This window comes from Podarcis filfolensis (assembly GCF_964270895.1).
Source record: "Podarcis filfolensis genome assembly, chromosome: 6".
NCBI lineage: Eukaryota > Metazoa > Chordata > Lepidosauria > Squamata > Lacertidae > Podarcis > Podarcis filfolensis.
In genome coordinates, this window is record NC_139609.1 from 89994535 (window position 1) to 90011535 (window position 17001).

The window sequence follows — 17001 nt, forward strand, 5'->3', positions numbered from 1 at the left end:
CCAGATAATATTCTAAATATTCTGCAATTCTTTCGCACACATTCTTCATTCACAAAAAAAGGATGGAGAATTCTGGGGAGGCTATTTACTCTTAACTTGTTTAGAGGACAAAACAGTAAACCAGCTTCCTTGAGGACCCATGGAGAACTTTCAAACACTACCCTCGTCTGGCTTCAGCTTCAGTCTGTTAACCCATAACTGTTTGACCACAGCTTCCATACATTCATTCAGGATACATATAAAAACATAAGAAGAGCTCTGCTCTGTCCTGAATCTTCCAACCATCATCTTCATTGGATGATCTGAATGGGTTCAGGTATTATGAAAGGGGGGAGAAATTCTCCACATTCCCTATGCATAATCTTATAAAACTTTCTATTATATTGCCCCTTAACTTACCTTCTTTCCTCAGTTAAAAAGCTCCAAATGTTGTAAAGCTTTCCTCATGTGGGGGTTGCTCCATCTGTTTGATCATGTTGGTTGCCCTTTTCTGTATCTTTTCCAGCAATAAAACACCATTTTTGAAGTGATGCAGCCACAGCTGTACATAGCATTCCAACGCGGTTGCCCCATAGATACAGTATGCATAATGGCAGTACCCGCATGCAAATATTGATAAAAGTATAGAAACCAAAGCCATAGTTCCAGTTCTTTGTCCATCAGTGAGAGACAGGAAGACTTGGTGGTCTTCTTCCCTATCTAGTGAGACATCCATAGTCCACCTGATATGCAATACATTACAGTAGAAGTGTCTTGGGGAAATATACCATTAATCCCATGAGAATTAATGGGTTAAACCACAGAGCCTAGGACTTGGCGATCAGAAGGTCGGCGGTTCGAATCCCCGCGATGGGGTGAGCTCCTGTTGCTCAGTCCCTGTTGTTGCCAACCTAGCAGTTCGAAAGCACGTCAAAGTGCAAGTAGATAAATAGGTACCGCGCCGGCGGGAAGGTTAACGGTGTTTCCGTGCACTGCTCTGGTTTGCCAGAAGCGGCTTAGTCATGCTGGCCACATGACCCAGAAGCTGTACGCCGGCTCCCTCGGCCAATAAAGCGAGATGAGCGCCGCAACCCCAGAGTCGTCCACAACTGGACTTAATGATCAGGGGTCCCCTTTACCTTTACCTTACCCATGAGAAGACCCTCCCTGGTCTGTTGCTCTACCCCCTGTACAGTACCATTTTGTTTGTTGGCTAGATGAGAGCAAAGTCATCTCCAGGTTTTGGAGGGCCCTTGGGCAATATACCCTCCATGACCCACCTTCTGGGTCTCCCTGTTTGTTGCAGCAGGTCTAGAGCACCCACTGGTAAGGTATGGTTTGGGCCCTTTGTAGATGCCCACCCATGTCACCATTTGATGCTGAAATAACTGCGATAGGCAGAAATGATGTTCAGCTTGCACAGCACAACCAATCAGGGAGAGCGTTCTGATACTTACTCTGTCCTCTCTTTTTGTGTAGGACATAATATGGCAAAAAGGTTAAACTGCAAGTACACCTGCCAGGAGTAAGAGGAAATTCATTTCTTTCATTTATATCCTGTCTTTCTCCTTTGAGCTCGAGGCGACACACATGGTACTCTTCCCATTCTGTCCCCAGAGCAACCCTGCAAGATTGGCTGCGCTGAGGAATAGCAGTTGGCCCAATAACTCAGCTAAAGAGGTACTTGAACCCGGCTCTCTGAGGTCCTAGTCATTCAAAGGTGAACCTACCGAATTCACATACTTGAAATTCAAGCTTCTCTGAATTTTGTAGTGAATTTTGCAGAGCCAAGTCAAGCGTACAAAAATGCATTTAATTTGGTAAGGTGTCCACAGAAATTCATACCTAAGTGAAAATAATATAGAGAGGTGCATTATTTTAGAGACCTCCGCTTTGCAAAAAAATGTGTATATTGGGCAAAAATGCATACAAGCAGATGTATCTGATGTATCATGTGTTTTTTATATTCTGTTGGAAGCTGCCCAGTGTGGCTGTGGCAATCCAGTCGGATGGGCGTGGCACAAGTAATAATAATAATAATAATAATAATAATAATAATAATAATTTTGCACTAAAATGCTGGTGAATTTTCACGAGAACTTATTTTGAAAGAAATCATGAAATGATGTGGAATTGTGGAGAACTGAACTTTAGATTGAAAACGAAAAAGAGAAATGAAGAGGAACCAGAATTGACAGATCCATCCAAATCCCTATTCCTGGTTGCAAGTAGAAACAGAATGTTACTTTTGAAAGTGCTTTGTGTTTGTGTGTGCCTTTGTATAAACGCGTATGTTTTTGTTCATTACTAAGTAGGCTACCTTCATGTGATAACATTTGACTCAAGGGTCCTTAACACCAAACAGAAAAACACACACATAATTTTCATAGAAATAAATGCCTTCCTGTCCCGCCCCCCTCGCCAATTCCTTGGCCACATCTTCTGGAGATGTTTTCATCCAGGGAGGAGGCAGGAGAGACAGAGAAAAAGGAAAGAATGAAGGCGCCGGGACAGGATAAGGATGTGCAGATGCCACAGAGGAGGGGAAGATCCTTGCGTCTTTAATTGCTGCATGGTAGCAAATAACAATGTTATCATTTGGAATATTCATTTTGATGCACGGCAGCGATGCGGCGCTGGGGGGAAGCCACCCAAATCCTCCCTCCCACAGAAAGCAAGCAACCGTAGAAGTGTCCGGCCTTCTGCCATATGGGGGGGTCACCTAAGGAAGAGGTGGAGCCCCAGGTGGTCACCACAAAGTCGTCTTCCCCCCGCCACCGCCAAGCACCGGCCTGTCCCTTGTTCATATCAGCCTTTGAGCAACAGCTGACCATACATAGCCAGGGCCTAGTGATGCCATGGGATGGACCGCGAATGGTAAGCCGAGTGGGCTCTTTATTTGGCCTAGCTAAAAATAGGCACGTCGGGCTGGTGGAGGGCGGAGGGTGCGGGGCGGGGGGAGGAGAAGAAGAGAGAGAGAGAGAGAAGGTAAGGGGGGGTATACAAAAAGAGGCAGAGTCAGGACCCTGCAGGGCTAGTAGTCAATGGGCTGAGAGCAGGGATTGAACTGCAAATACTCCCTGCTCGGCCATCCCCAGCTGGCAGGCTATTTTTTGCCATGGTTGACTAAATATGGTCAGGGAGGGAATGGCAGGGGAAGGGGCCACTTGCCTCGAGTGCATGTTTCAGATGCTTCGCCGGGTATATAAGCACTGGAAAGGTGGACTCGTTTCCTGATCAGCTTGCTTTGCCCTGCACCTCTCGAGTGCGTGCAGATCCCCCCCCTCAAATCTCTCTTTCTCTCCCCCCCACCCCAAATCCTCTTTCCTTTCTTTTGTTCCATCCTGACCTCTACCTCAGGCTGACCTTTTGGGGAAGGGCAATTGGGGTGGGTGGGCAAAGCGAGAGGGTGTGTTGAGCGGGGGGAGAAGAGAGAGGAATAGAGGGCAGGAAAGACTTCTGGAAACAAGACAGCCTTCCCCCCCCCACCCCACTTGGAGGTGTCCGACTGCCTGCACATGGGAGGTTTCTTCTTCTTCTTCTGAACTCCTGCTGCTCACCCTTCTCCTGCTGCTCTCTCTCTCTCTCTCTCTCTCTGTTTCTCCAGCCTCAGCTGTAAGCTTGCAAGCCTTCCCCTCCCTCTCTACCTTTAACCGGAGATGCTGCAGGAGGAGTAGTGATGTAGTAGTAGTGCCTGTTGTGGGGTGAGGTGGGGTGTGGGGTGTGGGTGTTTCTGTGTGCGAAGAGAGAGGGTGGAAGATGGCTGGGGGTGGGGTGGGGTTGCCTCAATTCTCTCTCTCTCTCTCTCTCTCTCTCTCTCTCTCTCTCTCTCTCTCTCTCTCTCTTTTCAAGTGAGGTCTAATACCATTACAGGGCCGCACTTTCTCCCTTTCCCCTCCTGCATTAGAGATTAGCTTTAAGGAAAAGGCTGACGGCTGCTGCATGCAACGCATTATTACCTTGTGATTCCATGACCCTCCTCTATGCATCCCTAACTCTCGAAAGCTGATTCAGCTTTCAGCTAGTGCTCTGGTGACTTCCACTGCTGCAACAGAAAATCTTCTAACTGGTATGTCTTTTTTTTTTTTAATTCCCCCTCCCCCTTTTTGCTATCTGCCTTCCCCTCTTTTCTCTCTCTCCCCCTATTTCTTTCTCTCCCCCCCCCTTCCAACTGCACCAAGCTTAGCTTTGTTTTAAAGAGACCTGCTGCAGAACTCTCCTTGTGCATGCATCCAACTTGTCTCTCTCTGTGTGCACTTAAAATGCATGCTTTCTAGATCTGGCAGAAGGGGCATAATCGGTGCATGCTTTCAGACAGGGGGTGGGTTAGCGTTAGGGCATTTTTCAGATTCTTTTCTCTCTCTCTCTTCTGTCCCTTCCCTTCTTTCCTCTTGTTGTTGTTATTCTATTGCTGTAGCACACACTCCGCATTTTTAAAAAAAAGCACAGGGAGAGGGGGGGGGGGCTAAACTGCAGAGCAAGCAGTGGACTAGAATAATCGGAACTGAAATGCTAGAACTTTGACATGCAGTCATTTTGCAAGGTTAAACCAACCTTTTAAATGCCTCATTCAGATATGAGCTGGCTAATGACAGCTGGGGAAAGTGGTGGTGCGGGTGGGGGGGAGGAGGGGGGAGGAAAAGAAATCTTTTGATATTAAAAGCTAGTGGCTGTAAGCTGTAATGATATTGAGCCAGGGGAGGGGAAAAGTTGGGGGAGGGAGGAAGAGAGAGAGAGAGAGAGAGAGAGAGAGAGAGAGAGAGAGAGAGAGGAGATACAAGGTGGTTAAACTTAGCCTAACTTGCCATGATCTTAATGCTGCGGTGATTAACCATTGAAATGCCAAGGTTGTGATCATTAATTACCTGTGCATGATTTATGGGTAATCAAAATGGGAGGCTAGGGTGAAGGGAGAAACGCCCGTAGCCAGGAAAGGTACATTGGTGAGGCAAAGATACTGAAATGCAAGTTACACTTAAGAGCACCTCCTAGGTAGTTTTGGGTTTTTCTTCTTCTTCTTCTTCTTTGGCCTTGAAGATGATCTTTCGTATGGGGAGTCAGATGGCACCCCATGCATACTTTTAAAGTCACACAATAACCAAGAATGCACTGTGGATTTGATGTCGAGGATGTAAGTGATCATCTGTATAAATACCTAAAAAGCATGTGCAGTGTTTAATGCTTCAGCGCCACAGACTTAAGATTACTTTTGCAAAAGGAGGCGAGTGCAGGATCGCTGCCTCCCCAGAGAGAGTGTTTTTATGCATATGTATTTGTGTCACCATAGTTGTGTGTCTGTTATCTCAGCACACCAATATGCATGTGTTCCAGATCTCTGTCTATATAATGACTACTTATTCCATGCGTTGTGGCTGTGATCTTTGGATCACACACCGGGGAGTAGCCCCATCCACTCCAGCAGGACTGCTCCTGAGTTAATGCATGAAGGGATTGCAGCCTCTGTCTCTCAATGTTCCCTCCCTCCTCTCCCCACCCCACATTTCTTCTTCTGTAGTGCGCTCTCTGTACATGTGTGCAAGAGGAAGAATGAATTCCCAACACTCAGCAATAATGTGCAATTGCGTAGTCAGAGAAGCTGTCACTGTAATTGCTCTGTTTCTCCAGAACTGGCTCTATCACGCTTTTTCTTTCTTTCCCCCTTTTCTCCTTTTGCTCAGAATACCATTGTTAACATTGAAAACCGAGCCAATAAGAAACAGGCACTCAATTTCAGGGCAGGTTTAGTAACCTTCCATTTCGCTTGCAACTTTCCCACCGGTTACTTCCTCCGGAATGTTGCACCTTTGGACGCAGATGGCCATTTTGCAAATATTGGAGGCTGGCAGTTTGGCTCTCTGGGGGTTGAGGAGCTAAGCTCTGAATGGAAGGTGGGCGTGTGGTGCCTTTATGCCACCACACCCACAAGCAGCCAACTCTCACCCTGACTTCAGTGTCCTCCTCAGCCCTTCTCCTTCTTATAATTATTGTTTTAGAAGAGAGAGAGTGTGCCTTTCTTCCCCAGATATTCTGCACACTCCTTCGCCTTCTTATCATGCAGGGTTTTCCCCACTATCAATGAACTGAGCACTCTAGATGAACGTGAGGAACTACACTTGCCCTCTGTTACCCTTGAGGGTGTGAAAATGATAAATAACCCTGACTAAATGTAAAAGCAGCAGCTGAGCTATATAATTCTGCTGTGCTAAAAGAAAAGGGAAAAGACCTAGAGACAAGCACTTTGGGCAATAATAAACCCTGTGCAAAGAGTGAACGTAACACAAATTGCCCATCTCTCCTCCCACCCCAGAAAAGCACCTCTGCAACGGCAGCAAATGGCTACTGAATTAATCCAAAGCCAGACTTGAAAACTTTGAGGTGACTTTTCTACAAAGCCTCTGTGCTGTTTCATAAAGAGGAACTGCCGTCCCCTAACCCTTTTGCATCTAGAGGGTTCTGCTCTTTCCTTTTGCACTTTCGCAAAGGGAATTCCCCTAGTTGCCAATTAGCAAATGCTCCATTTGTGAGGAGAAAGCGGTACAGGCAGGTAGGGAAGAGTCAGGGAGGCAACCAAGTGTCCTTTGCAGTAATTTTAATGAGGGAGGGAGGGGAACAAATAGACAAATAAACACAGTGGGTTGTCGCCATCCACTTGTGGCTATTTTTTACGTGGCACTTTTTATTATTGGATCAAGGAGAAAGACACACAAAGGCCTCTGTGGCTCTGGATAAGAATGATTCTTTTCCCCGCCCCCCTGGGTAGTTGCTGCTGGGTTCTGAGCAAAGGACACGTTCTCGCTATCTCCATCTCAGTCAACTTAACTCCACTGCCTTGGTGCATTTAGACCAGAGGGAGTTCCCTTCTGTTGAATCCAGACCGTAGGAAATTGGCCGCAGTTGAAATGAATACTTTTTGGGGGTGCAGGTAGGGGGCGGGGAAGGTGTAGAAGAAAAGCTAGGGAAATGAAGGAATTATCAAATTGCTATATTGTTACTGCTTCTTTCTTGCTTTCTTTTTAAAAAAGAATAGTAGTAGTAGAAGATATTCAAACAGAAATGATGCAATGTATCTGAGCAAGACAAAACCACTCTCCTGCTTTGGCTGACTTGTGGAATGAGGGTGCCTGCTTTGCTTAATAATAATAATAATAATAATAATAATAATAATAATAATAATACCACTGATTTGAAGATTCTAGAGAAAACGGGGATGCTTAAAAAAACACAGTTGCGTTTTTTAAAATGCACCGTGGAGGTTGTGAGGGTGGGGTTGCAAAGACCCATCAATACAATTAAGTATTCCAAAGTGCTTAGTTTGCCACTTGCTAAGTTTACTTAAACCCTCTTTAAAGGGTTCATTAGAAGACTGTGAGAAATGGTAAAATTCATTAACATTAAGGCAGCCGTTCTGCATTTGCCTGTAAATTGGTATTGATCTGCATGGCTCAGGCTGGTGGCAGGGAGGGAGGGAGAAGGGAGAAGGGAGAGAGAGAGAGAGAGAGAGAGAGAGAGAGAGAGAGAGAGAGAGAGAGGTAGCCGTCAGATGGAGCAGGTGAGTGGGCAAGCGAAGCGCACCATTACAGCAATGCTGAACGAGCATTATGCACCCAGTGTGACCTCCTGCTTTGCTGGATGTCTAAATCCTGCTCATAATAGTCTCCTATTCAGTGCACTCGTCATTCTCAGTGGTGCTACTCGGACCTCATTGTTAAGGGGGCTTTAAAGCTCAGAGTGGCTGTGAGGTAACCAGTGAAGAGAGAGAGAGAGAGAGACCGCCTGATGCAAACAGGAGGGAGAGGCAAGGTTTCACACACATGGAGACTCACACACACACACACACACACACACACACACACACCCTCCGAGGAGCAGCTCTTCCGACTTCCACTCCGGCCTACACTCAACAGCTCTATCCACCCATCCACCTTGGGCTTCTCCTGTTCTCTGTCTTATTTTCGCCTGTCCTCAGGTCTATTTTGGGCATCCTCTAATGTCACGAAGTTCAACCAGAAGATACTTTAGAGGGGGAAAAAACTCATCTCCACTGCCCCCTCCACACCAAAAAAAAGAGAGGGGGGGAAAACCCCCAAGCCCTTTCCTTTTATGGGTTTCCTATCCTTCAGGCTGAGACTCATTTACGGTGACCTACAAAAAGGGGGGAAATTATATCAGTGGACACCTGAGGTAAGAAAGAAACTCCCTCCTTTTTCTTATGGTTTTTTTGCACTGACTAAATTGGGGGGGTCTGTCCTGTATTTGAGTGTGTGAGCTTTTTTCTTCTTCTTTCCATCTGATGAGCTGTCTTACACCCGCTGTACGGAATGTGTTGATTTGCTACGTATATAAAGTGGACTCTTTGTTTTTTATCTGTGGATGTGCTGAACATTTTTGTTTAAAAGTGTGTTGGGGGGGTGGGGAGGAGGGAGCCAGCATGGACTGTATTTATATATAATATGCCGACAGGGAAGGAAGATATATGTTCTACTTGAGTGCATGTGCAAAGAAATTAAACCTTTTCTTCACTCCCTTATAATGTGCATTGGGCATATTTATGATAGCTGAAAGTTTCTAGAATATGGTTTTAAAAGGGAAAAAAAATCCTTCTTGAGGTGTGTGGATTTGCAAATCTGTGCTGGCTTTTGGATTAACACAGACAACTGTTTATAATTGCATATATATATATATATATATATATATATATATATATATATATTTAAAAGAAATAAATTGTGCCACTATGTGGGGAAATTAATTGTTGAGAAATTTGCTTGAAAACCCCTTTCCTGCACACTGTATTGTCCTGTCCTGTTCTTGTGGGGGGAGGAGGAGGGGTAGAAGGTGCCTCTACAGAGGTCTCTGTGGATGGTCAGAGATGAGTCAGAGGCAAGGTAGGTGGACATCTCTGTCTGTGCAAGCTGGCAGCTGGTGGGATGGGGAGGCAAGGCGGAGAAGCCTGCTCTTTTTCAGACCTCCTTGCGCTGTGGATTCTACCTGGCGAGCCTCTTAGATGCCCATCCCGAAAACTACCTGCTTGAGAGACATACTTCTTTATATGCCCATATGAACCTCGCAAACTATGGAATGTAAAGAAGTATGTATTTCAGGTACGGACCTTCGCAATGGCGCTAATGTGGTGTGTGCATGTGTGTGTGGATGTCTTAAAAGAGAGAGAAAGGTTTGCTCTTTTTTCTTTCTTTCTTTCTTTTTAATTTAATGCCTGACATGGCAGACTGACTGGGGAGTCAATTGATGGTCGTGTTCCAGCGCGTGTATTGTTCTGTCACTTTGCCTGTGTCAGCAGGTGGAAGTGTTCATCAGGAGGACATTAAATATTCAATTTGCTGACTGCGGTATGGGCTTTGAAAGGCAACAGCAGAGGAAAGCTCACTGTCCACTTCTGTGGGCTCTCGCTCTCATTTCCCAAGCTCTCTTTTCCTTAAAGAAGAAGAAGAAGATGAAGAAGAGGGAAAAGAAGCAGGGTTAGGGGACCTCCTTCCTCGCCTGCTTGCAAGGCTCCCTTTCCACATAGAAGACGGACCTCGATATCCTATAGGAAAGAAAACACACCCCAAATCTATATGTGCGGATATGTGCATGCGTCTTGCGTGATAGAGGCATATTGAGCAACGGGACGGCTTTGGAAACACGGATGGCATTTTTAGGGCTAATCAGAGTTCGGAAACTTCCGCCTTTGCTGGGTTTAAAAGTTATTTTTGTTTCAGCCTGTAAAAAGCAAATTCATACCGACCTCTTCTGCTTTAGAATGTAGGATATTGAGTAGGTGCATGATTACACACATGCCTCTTATTTTAAGAGGGTGTGGGCATACGTGTGGTTCAGGCAGGTTTCCCCATCTATTCCATTGGTATTTTGGGGGGGTTTGGTATTTAAAAAGGATATAGTCAGGGGCCGATGGAGCTTTGCAGCTTTATTTGTCACCACAACACATTTGCAAAATTTTTACTTTTTATTTTTTAAAAGAGGGATGTCAAAAGGGCTGAATGCTTCTTGCTGGGCCTTTGATATTATAACTCTCTTGTCTGTTTAATGTCTTAACACCTGTCCGCCACAACCAAAAAAGGACCCCTGTCATATGCGATAAAATTCCTAAAATCCTCAAAGAACTGCATTTTGTGAATTGAATCAAGTGACAGGCCGCACTGTCCACCTCCCCCTGGTGTGACATATTAACTCTTCCTTAACTTATTTCACCGGTGGCACCGTACTGTCTTCTCAAGTGGAATGCCTGCAGGTCTGACGTCAAGTTATTCTTAGTTTGCCAAGATGCTGCACGCCACACAGCCATCTGACAAGCCATGAGAGTCCTGATGTCTTGATTCCTCTCCCCCCCTCCCCACCGCCCCATTTCTGAGATGCTGATCAAGCAGCAGACAGATGCTGTCTTTGGAAACCTTAGCTCCGTGTGCTGTTTGGTGCTGCTAAAAGAGAAAAGCAGGGTTTTGAAGCGCATCCTTCTCCCCCACCCTCCCCCCAAATCCTTACCCAGATCTACTCAATGGAAGTCCCATTGTCACTTGTTACATGCTTATGTGGAAGGGGATTTAAGTGGATAGCAGAAACTCGATGATAAGTGGGTGTTGGTGCTGAAATTAGATAAATGTTTCCCCAAATACACCAGAAGTGGGTTTTATCTTGTAGTTCATTCAACAAATATTGTGAAAAGGCTTCTTTCTTTCTTTCTTTCTTTCTTTCTTTCTTTCTTTCTTTCTTTCTTTCACCCCTCTCATTCTTTTGCAAATTCTGTATCGATGATGTGACTGCAGAAATAGTGAGGCTGGTATCTCTAACGGCGGCCAATCAGATTTTGTTTAATGCACTGATTTGGATGAGAACATGAATTTGGGCCGGAGCCAAAGCTCGAGCTACTGCAGAGATCTAGAAAGTACATTTCTTTCTTTCTTTTCTTCTTTTTTTAAAAAAATGTTTTGATGTGCTGGCAGTGGACCAGGGAAGGCAAATGGCCTTGCTGATCCTGGCATCATGTGCCCTTTGCTCTTTAGGAGAATCCCACTCATGCCAGCCTCTCTGGAGCCTACAACAGGTGGAAGAGGGAGCAGTAATCTGGGTTAACGCTAGGCTGCCAAAAGGGGTGACCTTTGGCTTGAATAGCAAGTTCTCGCTCTAAGTTTAGGCAGCTAAATTGGCAAATGGTGATGGAAGCTGCAGGAGAGGGGCAGAGACGAGAGAGCTGACTCACAGTCTTCCATCTACTACCCTGCTTTCGCTCTCCTAGCAGCTTCAGGAAAGTCTAAGGCAAATTGCATGTGGCCAAGCCACCATTTGTATCTCTCTCTCTTGCAGAGGCATGGGCTGTCTATCATAAAGTGGGAGGGCATAAGCCCTCCTCTTTTGAAATCTAGGGACTGTGGTTGGCCGCAGTGGATTGCCCCATTTTCTAAACAAATCAAACCACCCCTTTCTTGAGCAAGCAGGGCACTCTTGACTAGATACACCGCTTACTTCCTTGCCATTGACCCACTCTGGAGACAATTAAGCACCTTATTGATAGGGCTTAACACTCTGAGCTATGCTCAGGGGCGTCCGATCCTGTTTTGCCGCCTGAGGCAAAAAAAAAGGAAGTTGTTGTACATGATGTGCACCGCCTGCCTTATCTTGAGGCCCTGGCCTGAAGCCTTGCTTAGCGGGGTTGTGTGGCTTCCAGGTTCAGGTCTTGTGGCTTCCTGCAGTTTCCAGGTTCAGGGGAGATCACAGCAGAACCCCTTGAGAGCCAGTGTGGTGTAGTGGTTAAGAGCAGTGGACTCGTAATCTGGTGAACCGGGTTCGCTTCCCCACTCGTTCACATGCAGCTGCTGGGTGACCTTGGACTGGTCACACTTCTCTGAAGTCTCTCAGCCCCTCTCACCTCACAGAGTGTTTGTTGTGGGGGAAGAAGGGAAAGGAGAATGTTAGCTGCTTTGAGACGCCTTAGGGTAGTGATAAAGCGGGATATCAAATCCAAACTCTTCTTCTTCTTTTTGAGACTGCACAAAGGACTCCACAAGATCGCACGGGGCTCTTGTAAGATATCATCAGAAGCCACTGCTGCTGCTTCTCTTTGCTTCTCCAGTGGCAGCAGCGGGAGCCCCTTGGATTCTGCCACCTGAGGCGGCTGCCTCAGTCTGCCTTGTGGCTACACTTGTCATAGAAACAGGACCTTCTGATTTTAGGACAGGGCAACCTAATTTGTGATGTACTATGGTGGATGCAAAACACCAGCCTGGCACAGTGGCCCGCCCATAACTTTGGGTTGTACCTATTTTAGCGTTAAGTATTGTGTTCAGTAAGTGGAAGTATTTCTGGAACTTGCCCCACCTTCTTTCCCCAAGCATCCTCTCCCCACTTGCCCCCTAAATCAGGCATAGGCAAACTCGGCCCTCCAGATGTTTTGGGACTACAACTCCCATCATCCCTAGCTAGCAGGGCCAGCGGTCAGGGATGATGGGAATTGTAGTCCCAAAACATCTGGAGGGCCGAGTTTGCCTATGCCTGCCCTAAAGAGTACCGGGTTTTCCTCCGACCGTCTGGAACAGATTTGGGATGGGCTAGGACATGCATGAGGAAAGGAGACGGGGGAAGTTTCACAGAACAGAAATCATTGGACTGATGGGACATTTTAGTTGGATACACCCTTTTTCTCTGTCTTTCTCCCTCTCATACACACATATGCATGTGGATCAGCACAGGCCTTAATTCTGAAGAAGACTTACTTCCAATAAAAGAAAGCACAGATCCAAATAATTTAACTGCTCTTAAGACCCCTGGAAAGTCCTTAACTTTTTCCAAATTGTGCCTATAATGTGGAAGTAAGGTCCAATGATTTCAGTGAGTTTTCTTACTAGGTAGATTTGCATAGAATCAATAATAATGTTTGGGATTTATATGGTGTGCGGGTTTGTTAAAAACACTACAGGTGCATGACAGCAGCTTTAGTAAGGCAGGTCGGAATATCTTATTGCGTACGGGAAGGTTGAAGCACAGAGGGAGTAGCTTGCCTAAGATTGCCTAATGAGATAATTTAGGGGGCAGAGAGGGGATTTCTGATTTATACGCCAGTTAAGTAAAAGCAGAAAAACAAAGAGTCATCTTTTGAGTTGACAAACTGAAATAAACGGGGTTGAGTTAATAAAGCCCACTGATTTCTATGGGCCTATTCTTAGTATGGGGACGCCGGTGGCACTGTGGGTTAAACCACAGAGCCTAGGACTTGCCGATCAGAAGGTCGGCGGTTTGAATCTCCGCGACGGGGTGAGCTCCTGTTGCTCGGTCCCTGCTCCTGCCAACCTAGCAGTTCAAAAGCACATCAAAGTGCAAGTAGATAAATAGGTACCGCTCCAGCGGGAAGTAAACGGCGTTTCCGTGAGCTGCTCTGGTTCGCCAGAAGTGGCTTAGTCATGCTGGCCACATGACCCAGAAGCTGTACGCCGGCTCCCTTGGCCAATAAAGCGAGATGAGCGCCACAACCCCAGAGTCGGCCACGACTGGACCTAATGGTCAGGGGGTTTCTTTACCTTTTATTCTTAGTATGACTTAGTTGGATTTAACTTTAGGATTGATTTGATCCAGCTAAACTGGTTTGGATTCAAATTCTATAACTCTGTAGTTCTGCATCACTCCTTAGAACATATACCATACATATTGCTGGTTTCTTTCCTCCAGAAAATGTTTATTTCTTCTTCCCTGAAGTCATCTGCCACTGATAGAGGAGCAGACCTTTGAGCCTGCTAAACTATTTCAGGGCGATAAAAGACCCCTAGTCCCTGCTTAGCATTAACATTTTATGGGATGATGTGGTGTTTAAAATTAAAGCATTAGTGTTTTGGAATTAGCCTTGGCAGAGCAGTAAAATGATATTTCCTAGGCTTAAGTTTGCAGCTTTCCCTGGGCTATAAATCACCGACATTTGTCTGGGCACACTAAATTTAAAAGAGGGACAAATACTGTCACTGTCTCAAATATAAAACGAGATTCATCCCTCTGGGCCACACCTTGCTTTGGGGGTTGGGAATCTGCCTGTTGTTCCATGAGATATAGGTGCAAAATGTTTGAAAAGGAGGAAAACTGCAGAGCTCTGGACTTCTGTTGTGTAGAGTGCTGAAAGACGGCCATTATGTTCTTCATGAACTGCAATTATTCTGGAATAAGGGACAGTCCTTTCAGGGGACCTTTCTATGCACCCTAGCTGATGGTCACATTTCTCTTTTAACGTGGGTTTCACTGACATATTCATTTCGCTTTTATTTTTTAAGGATTGCTCGATTTCCAGGGCTGATTTACTTGAGCGAAATGCATCTTCAATGCCATTTTGATTTACTTTTAATTCTCTCCCCTCTGAATTAATATGCTTGTTAATCAAAGGGAATCACATTAGGAAGTGAGTAACTAAACCATGCAGATTTAAATGTGTATGTAAATATGTTGGCAGCTGCAAATTTGGGGGGCTTTCCTTTTTAGGTGTTTTAACAACTGGGTTAAAGAGGATGGAGGAAGGAAGCCTGAAAGGTGTAATTAGGTAGAAATCATTTTTAACAGAAGCCTGCGTGTAGTGTGTATTTTTAATTTAGTTTTCTGGCCCTCTAATTATGAGCTTTTTTTTTTTTTTAAGGGATGCATTAGGATGAAATTGAAAAAAATAAATACAGGGTAATTTTAAAACAAATGTTCGGAATGGATTGAACCGAAGTGAAGTTTTATCATTGTCTTTAATGGCCCATTTGGGGGATTTGAATTTCTTTTTATGACTTCCGTTGTAGATCTGCTGATCTCCCCTCATTGGATTTCCTCCCCCCTTTTGCTGTTCAAAATGCAGCTGATTCCAAACTCCTTCCCCTGTGAAATAATTATGAGAGGAGCCACTCAGGAAAAAATAATGGAATAAAACAAACAGGCAAAAGACAGGCACCTAGTCCGGCTCACTTTATCACGGGCGTCGTTCCTGAAGTTCTTTGGCGCAGCTCAGCCGCGCGAGGAAAGTCATTCCATCAGGACAAGTTGAGAAATTCGAGAGCTGTCATCCAAACAACTAAGCGAGGATTTTGTTTTAAGAGGCAGTTGTGAAAAACAGTAGCTCTGAGGATTGTAAAAAGCCGTAAATCCACTGAACCAAATTAGTTACATTTTCATACTCTATGCCCCACAAAATCCAGACTTTTTTTTAGAAATATAAAAAATATAAAAAATAAAATCCATAAATGAACATTTTACATGTAAGGTTGGAGGGGGAGAGAGTCCTTGAATATACAGTGGCTATTTTGCCGGCTTTTCGGTGCAACTTTGTGAATGGTTTTGTTTGCTTAAGCTGACACAATATGTGTGCAGATGTTTTTATTTCTTCTTAGCCCTTGGGAGTCAGGTGACCAGATAAATACACTTCCACACCCTGTTTCTAAATAAATAATAATAATAAAGAAGATGGCAGCTTGCAATTGAAGTTTAATAGTGCGTTCATCAAGAGCAATAAAGCATTTTATTGCGCAAGTATCTCTGTGCATGCGCCGGCCCGGTTTTTTAAAAAAATAATAATAATAAAACAAGCCTAAGAAAGGAGTGCATCAGCAGTCTTACTTAAAACTGTCGAGCGAATGTGAAAAATGTTGCATTGAGGACTAAACTGCTATTAAGCATGATTAGATTGACCTGAAGGACAGATATTTTAGCTGCTGCAGCATAAGTCGATCACAGTGAGCATCGCTTGGATTGCATGTGCGCGTACACAGACACACAATAAATTAATTTTATAATGAAAGAAGCTTGGAATGTTTAGGTCTTTGAGGATTGGGGGGGAATATCTGTGTCTTTCTTCGAAGGGGGAAAGGATAGTGTTGTTTTCTTTGGGAAGGAGGTGTCTGGGGTTTTTTGGGGGGGGTTGTAGGGATGCATTAATTGCTGCCACTTTAGCACAAATGGAAAATGTGGGACTCAGACCAACCAATCGAAAAGGAGGGGGGGAGAATTGTGCTGACTCAGGGTTTGGGCTCGCGTGCACGTTTGGTTGCAGAATAGATCAGCACTGCAGTGCAGTGAAACTCTCTGCTCTAGAGCCCAACTTAACTGGGCAGGGCTTCCCTCGTGTTGAGACGGGTTGAGGAAGAGGAAGGCCGCACGAAAGGACAGGACTCCACCCACCCGCCATTAATGTCTTGGTTCATATCCTTCCTCCGAGCTAGCAGAGACCGTGGCTTTGATGCAAGCCATTCATACGTTGGGGGGGGTGTTGAATGGCATGGCTTTAAAGGACATGATTTTATCACGCGGTGTATTTAAATCTTTTCAAGAAGACCAAGCGATTGCTTGCTGTTTTCCCGCGTTGATCCCCATTTCCTCTGCCATGATACCGCCGAACTTTGCTTTTCAAACCGGTTAAGCTGCAACATTCAGGCAGAAACTGGTATGGCAGCAAACTAGTCCCTTTAGTGTTTTCTTGTCTAAATAGTGTGCAGAATTTAGTCGAAATTTCATCTCAAACTGTCAGCTTTATAGGGCAGTGTGCAGGTTGCTTTTGAAGTTCATGAGGTTGTAAGAAAAAAAGCCCCCAAAGTCTAAAAACGACATTTAAAAATGTTTGCAATAAGATAAAAAGGATACATACTATTAGCGTACAAAGGTGACCTCACAATCTGCCATATCACTGACTTCCTATCATACCTTGATCCTAAATGTGTTACTAGATTTGTGGGTTTCATTTCTCAGTAAGTATGCTGAGGAAAGGAGGGTTAGTTTCTGTCTTTGCAAAAATGGATGATGGTGGTGCTTAAATTAAGCAAAAACCTAGACAGTGCTTGATTCTATTACAAATTAAAACACAGTGCATTCTAACTTTTGTTATCTGTCCTATGACTCTGTTTGGCAAGTACATGCTGACAATATTCAGTAGTTGGTAGTCCTCATATTGCACATTGATAAATGACTGCACTGTGAATTCGACGCACACAAAAAGTTGGCCGGTGGAATTTGGAATGATAAGGCTAAACATTAGCTCACACTGATTTGCTGAAGTACTTTAAAGAA

At 44.9% G+C, this 17001-nt stretch overlaps 1 long non-coding RNA gene across 1 annotated transcript in view; it reads left to right on the plus strand.

Moving 5' to 3' along the window:
* The first annotated feature begins 4579 nt into the window (after nt 1-4579).
* LOC310764894 overlaps nt 4580-17001 on the plus strand; it is a 101495-nt gene continuing 89073 nt past the window's right edge. The window contains exon 1 of the long non-coding RNA XR_014549330.1: nt 4580-8160. This is a non-coding gene — a long non-coding RNA (uncharacterized lncRNA). The remainder of the gene's footprint in view (nt 8161-17001) is intronic.